This window comes from Mustela nigripes, chromosome 13 (genome assembly GCF_022355385.1).
Source record: "Mustela nigripes isolate SB6536 chromosome 13, MUSNIG.SB6536, whole genome shotgun sequence".
Lineage (NCBI taxonomy): Eukaryota > Metazoa > Chordata > Mammalia > Carnivora > Mustelidae > Mustela > Mustela nigripes.
This window is the reverse complement of record NC_081569.1, coordinates 51766813-51773515: the sequence shown is the minus strand read 5'-3', so window position 1 is coordinate 51773515 and position 6703 is coordinate 51766813. Positions and strand designations below refer to the sequence as shown.

General features: G+C 36.0%; 1 pseudogene; it reads left to right on the top strand.

Annotated features, from left to right (window-relative positions):
* The first annotated feature begins 5337 nt into the window (after positions 1-5337).
* LOC131998656 (glyceraldehyde-3-phosphate dehydrogenase-like) lies at positions 5338-6192 on the top strand (annotated as a pseudogene).
* Positions 6193-6703: the final 511 nt, after the last annotated feature.

Sequence of the window (6703 nt, the reverse complement as noted above, 5' to 3'; positions counted from 1 at the left end):
TGATCTTTTTTGTTTAATTTATAACTGCTTATTGCTAATATGTAGACATTTAATAGATAATTTGTTTATTGGCATTGTATTTTGAACACTTGCAAAATCTTTTACTTCTACTTGTATTTTTATAGAGTAAGTAGTATTTTCCTTATAGATGATCCTGTTTTCAGTGCATAAAGACATTTTACTTCTCATATTCTAGTATGGATCATTTTATTCATTTTTGTTGCCTTATTGTACTTGCTACATCAAACAGTGTAGTGCTGAATACAAGCGGTTAGGGTAGACATCCTTGACTATTTCTATACTTTTGAGAAAAACATTCAGTTTTTCACCATTAAGTATGATGCTAGCTGTAGGTTTTTAGGAGAAGTGGTTTTTTTTTTTTTTTTTTTTATCAGGCTGAGGAAATTCCTTTCTATTTAATTTGCTGAAAGTTCTTAAAATGAAGAATGGATGTTGGATTTTGAAACAATGATTTTGCTGGTTTGGTGTCAGCATGTAATGCTGACCTTATAGAATATATCTCTTTGTATTAAACTTATTGCAAGAGTTTTGTAGAGTTGTTGTTTCTTTCTTAATATTTGGTAAAATTCACTATAAAAGTCATTTTGGCTTTCAGTTTTCTTTGTGGAAAGGCTTTCAACTAGCAATCCAATTTTTGGTAGCTTGTGTCCTCAATGTAATTTGTATATTAATCTGTGTTTTCAAATTTATTGGAGAAGTTGTTCCTAATATTCTCTTATTATGAAGTATCTGTAAGACTTGTAATGTTTTCCTCTCTTTCATTGTCTATTGGTAGCTTATGTTTTTTTTTTAATTTATCAGAGTTTTAGAGGTTTTTCAGCTTCTTTTTTTTAATGAGGTAAAATTAGAATATAACATTAGAGATGTTTCAGGTGTATAGTGTTATAATTTGACATCTGTGAACATTACAAAGTGATTACCACCAAAAATCTAGTTACTTTTCATCAGTATACAATTGATCCACTTCACCCATTTCACCCACCCCCTAACAAACTTCCCCTTTAGTGACTACCAATCTGTTCTCTGTATCTGTGAGTTTCGTTTTGTATTGTTTTGTTTTAAGCTTTTTTCTTTTCTTTTATTAGATTCCACATATCAGTAAAACCATGTACTATTTGTCTCTTATTTTTTTTTAGCATAATAGCCTTGATATTTGCCCTTTATATTGTTGCAAAGGGCAAAATTCCATTTTTTTTTTTTTTTGTGGCTGTCTAGTTTTTCTATTGTTTATATATACCACATCCTCTTTATCCATTCACCTATTGATGGATACTTAGGTTGCTTCCACATGTTGTCTGTTGTAAATAGTTCTGCAATAAACATAGTGGTACATATATCTTTTCAAATTAAATGAACATTTTTGTATTATTTGAATAAATACCTGTAAGTGGTCTTGCTGGATCATGTGGTAGATCCATTCTTAATTTTATGAGAAACTTCAATCATTTTTCCAGAGTGACTGCTCCAATTTACATTCCCAACAAGAGGGCAGAAATGTTCTGTTTTCTTCACATTCTCTCTAACACACTATGGTTTTGATTTGCCCTTCCCTAATATTTAGTGATATTTAGCATTTTTTATGTGTTTGTTGGCCATCTGTATGTCTTCTTTGGAAAAATGTCTGTTCATGTCTTCTGCCCACATTTTAACTGGATTATTTATTTTTTGGGTGTTGTTTGATATGTTCTTCATAGATTTTAGATACTAATCCTTTATCAGATATATCATTTGCAAATATCTTCTCCCATTATGGTGGTTGCCTCTTAATTTTCTTGATTATTTCCTTTGCTATAATGAAGCTTTTTTATCTTGATGATGTCCCAATAGTTTATTTTTGCTATTGTTTCCCTTGTCTCAGGAAACATATCTAGAAAGAATTTGCTATGATTGATGTCAAAGGAGTTACTGCTTGTGTTCTCTTTTAGGATTTTTATGGTTTCCTGTCTCACATTTAGGTCTTTCATGCATTTTGAATATATTTTGTGTATGGTGTAAGAGAGTGGTCCAGTTTCTTTCATTAGCATATAGCTATCAAGTTTTTTCCCAAATCCATTTGTTGAAGAGACTTTCTCTTAGGATAGTCTTTCCTGCTTTGCTGAAGATTAATTGGCCATAAAGTTGTGGGTTCACTTCTGGGTTTTCTTTTCTGTTATGTTGATCTATGTGTCTATTTTTGTGCCAGTACCATACTGTTTTGATGACTACAGCTTTGTAATGTAACTTGAAGTCCAGAATTGTGATGCCCCAAGCTTTGTTTTTCTTTTTCAAGATTGCTTTTGCTACTTGGGGTGTTTTGTAGTTCCATAAAAATTTTAGGATTGTTTGTTCTAGCTCTGTGAAAAATGGTGGTATTTTCACTGGGATTACATTAAATATGTAGATTGATTTGGGTAGTACAGACATTTTAACAATATTCTTCTAATCCATGAACCTGGAATATTTTTCCATTTCTTTGTGTTGTCTTAAATTTCCTTGTCAGTATTTTATAATTTTCAGAGTAGGGTCTTTCACCTCTTTGGTTATATTTATTCCTTGGATCTTATTTTTGGTCAAATGGGGGTGTTTTCTTAATTTCTCTTTCTGCTGCATCTTTATTGGTATATGAAAATGCAACAGATTTCTGTATGTTGATTTTAAATCCTGTGGCATTAGTGAATTCATTCATCAGTTGTAGCAGTTTTTTTGTGGAATCTTTCATGTATTCTATATATAGTACCATGTCATCTTCAGGTAATGAAAATTTTACTTTTTCCTTACTATTTGATGCCTTTTGTTTCTTCTTCTTGTCTGATTGTTGTGGCTAAGACTTTCAGTACAATATTGAATAAAAGTGGTGTGAGAGGACATCCTGGTTTTGTTCTCAACCTTAGGGGAAAAGCTATCAGTTTTTCCCATTAAGGATGATCTTAGCTGTGGGTTTTTCACATATGGCTTTATTATGTTGAGGTATGTTCCTTCTAAACCTACTTTGTTGAGTTTTTTTTTTTTTATCATGAATGGATGGCATGCTTTGTCAATTATTTCTTCTACATCCGTTCAGATGATCATATAGTTTTTATCTTTTTTATTTTTGATGTGATGTACCATGTTGATTAATTTGTGAGTACTGAACCACCCCTGAAACACAGGAGTAAATCCTATTTGGTTATGGTAAATGATTTTTTAAAAAGTATTGTTGGAGTTAGTTTGCTAATATTTCATTGAAGATTTTTGTATCTATGTTCATCAGAAGTATTAGTCTGCAATTCTCTTTTTTAGTAGTTTCTATATCTGGTTTTGGTATGCGGGTAAGATGGCCATATAGAATGGCTTTGGAAGTTTTCCTTCCTTTCTATTTTTTGGAATTATTTGAGAAGAATAGGTATTAACTATTCTTTAAATTCTTGGTAGAATTCACTGATGAAGCCTACTACTACTCCTGGACTTCTGTTTGTTCAGATGTTTTTTGTTTGTTTACTGATTCAATTTCTTTGCTGGATGTCAGTCTCTTCAAATTTTCTATTTCTTTCTATTTCAGTTTTGGGAAGTTATGTGTTTCTAGGAATGTATCCATTTTTGTCCTAGGTGGTCGAATTTATTGGCATATAGTTTTTTACAAGATTCTCTTATAATTGTATTTCTGTGATGGTGTTTTTTTGCTTCTCTCATTTGTGATTTTATTTTTGAGTCCTTTCTCTCTCTCTCTCTCTTTATAAAGATTTATATGTTTATTTGAGAGAGAGAGAGAAAGAGAGAGAGCACACAGAGGGAGAAGGAGAACCAGAATCCCTGTTGACCAGAGAGTCTGTTTCTTTTCGATAAGTCTGGTTAGAGTTTTATAAGTTGCTTTTTTTTTTTTTTTAATATTTTTTAAAGAACCAGCTCCTGGTTTCATTGATTTGTTGTATATCTTTTTAAGTTTCATTATCATTTAATTCTGCTCTAATCTTTATTATTTCCTTCCTTCTGTTGGTTTTAGGTTTTGTTGTTTTGTTTCTAGCTCCTGTAGGTATAAAATTAACTTGTTTGAGTTTTTTCTTGTTTCTTGAGATAGACATGTATTGCTATAAACTTCTTAGTACTGCTTTTGCTGCATTCCAGACATTTTGCATTGTTGTGTTTTCATTTTCATTTGCTTCCATGTGCCTTTTTTTTTTAAAGATTTTTTTCTATTTGACAGACAGAGATCACAAGTAGTCAGAGAGGCAGGCAGAGGGCAGGGGAAAGCAGGTCCCTGCCAAGCAGAGAACCTGATGTGAGATTCAATCCCAGAATCCTGGGATCACGATCTGAGCCAAAGGCAGAGGCTTTAACCCATTGAGCCACCCAGGCACCCTCCATGTGCCTTTTTAAATTTCTTTTTTGTTTCCTGGGTGACCCATTTGTTATTTATTTAACCTCCATGTATTTGTGGTCAGAAAAGCTGCATGGGGGGCACCTGGGTGGCTCAGTGGGTTAAGCCTCTGCCTTTGGCTCAGGTCCTGATCTTGGGGTCCTGGAATCGAGCCCTGCTTTGGGCTCTCTGCTTGGCAGGGAGTCTTCTTCCCCCCAACCTCTGCCTGCCTCCTCCCTACTTGTGATCTCTGTCTGTCAAATAAATAAATAAATCTTAAAAAAAAAAAAACTGCCTGGTATGACTTTGATCTTGAATTTGTTAAAGTTTATTTTGTGACCTAATATACAATCTATTCTGGAGAATGTACAATGTACACTTGAAAGAATGTGTATTCTGCTGTTTTAGGAATGAATGTTCTGAATGTATTTGTTAAGTCCTTCTGATTCAGTGTGTGATTAAAAGCCATTGTTTCTTTGCTGATTACCTGTTAATTTTAATTATTTTTTTAAACATTTATTTATTTTAGATAGATAGTGCATGCGAGAGCAACAGTGTGGGGAGCAGAGGGAGAAGGAGAAATAGGCTCTCCACTGAGCAGGGAGCCCAATGTGTGGCCCAGTCTCAGGACCCCAGGATCATGACCTGAGGCAAGGAGACGCTCAACTGACTGAATCACCCAAGCACCCAGTTACTGGTTTTGATGATCTGTCCTTTGATGTAAGTGGGATGTTAAAGTCACTGCTCTTCTTGTATTATTATTGATTAGTTCCTTTATGTTTGTTATTGTTTTATATGTTTGGGTGTTCCTATATTGGGTGTGTAAATATTTAAGATTGGTGTATCTTCCCATTGGAATGTCCCTTTATTATTATATAGTGTCCTTCTTTATCTCTTGTTACAGTCTTTCCTTTAAAGTCTATTTTCTCTTAGGTCTCTGCTTCTTCCTATTCAGCAGACAGCCACATTTTCTGGTGCATTGCTAGTCATGATCCAGAGACAAGATGGTGGAGGTCAGAGTAAACAGATTTGACCATATTGCATGCCTGGTCACTATGGCTGCTTTTAATGCTGGCAAAGTGGAAATTGCCACAATCAGTGATGCCTTCATTGACCTCAACTACAAGGTATACATGTTCCATATGATTCCATCCATGGCAAATTTCATTGCACAGTTAAGGCTCAGGATGGGAAACTTGTCATCACGGAAAGCTCATCTCTAACTTCGATAATTGAAATCTCACCATCAAGTGGGGTGATGCTCATACTGAGTGTGTTGTTGAGTACACTGGAGTCTTCACCACCATGAAGCCTGGGGCTCATTTGAAGTGTGGGACCAAGGTTATCCATGACAATTTTGACATTGTGGAGGGACTCATGATCATAGTTCATGCCATCACTGCCACCCAGAGGACTGTGGACAGACCCTCTGGGAAGCTGTGGCAAGAGCCAAAGAGGCTGCCCAGTATACGATTTCTGCTTCTAAAGTGCCACCAAGGCTGTAAGGCAAGGTCATTCCTCAGCCAAATGGTATGTCCACTGGCATGGCTTCCATATTCCTACCTTCCACTGTGTCAATTTTGGATCTGTCCTGCTTCCTGAAGAAAGTTGCCAAATAGAATGACATCAAGAAGGTAGTAAAACAAGCATCTGACAGCTTCCTCGAGGACATCCTGGGCAATGCTGAGGATCAGGTTGTCTCCTGTGACTTTAACAATGACACCTACCCTTCTACCTTTGATTTTGGGACTGGCATTGCTCTCAGTGACCACATTGTCAAGCTCCTTTCCTGGTATGACAGTACATTTGGCTACAGCAACTGGGTGGTAGATATGATCCTCATGACCTTCAGGGAATAAGAGCCCTCTAAACTGCTACCCCCAGTGAGAGCAAGAGGAAGAGGGAGGCCCTCAGCTCCTGGGAAGTATTTGCCATAACTCATCCCCAATACACTGAGAATCTCCCAACCTCCATAGTTTTCACTCCTTGAAGAAAGGGAGAGGCTTGGAGAGCCCTACATTGTTGGGAACACCAGTAAAGTATGCTCTACCTAGCCAAAATAAATAAATAAAGTCTATTTTGTATGAAATAAGTATTGCTACTCTGGCTTTCTTTTTTTAAATTTTTATTTATTTGAGAGCAAGAGAGAGAGCATGAGGAGGGTGGGAGGGTGCAGAGGGAGAGAGACAGGCAGACTCCATGATGAGCAGGGAGCCCCATGCAGGGCTTAATGCCAGGACCACAGGGTCATGACCTGAGCCAAATGCAGATACTTAACTGACTGAGCCACCCAGATGCCCCTACTTTGGCTTTTCTTTTGATAACCATTTGCATGATGGACATTTCTTCATCCTCTTACTTTCAGTCTGT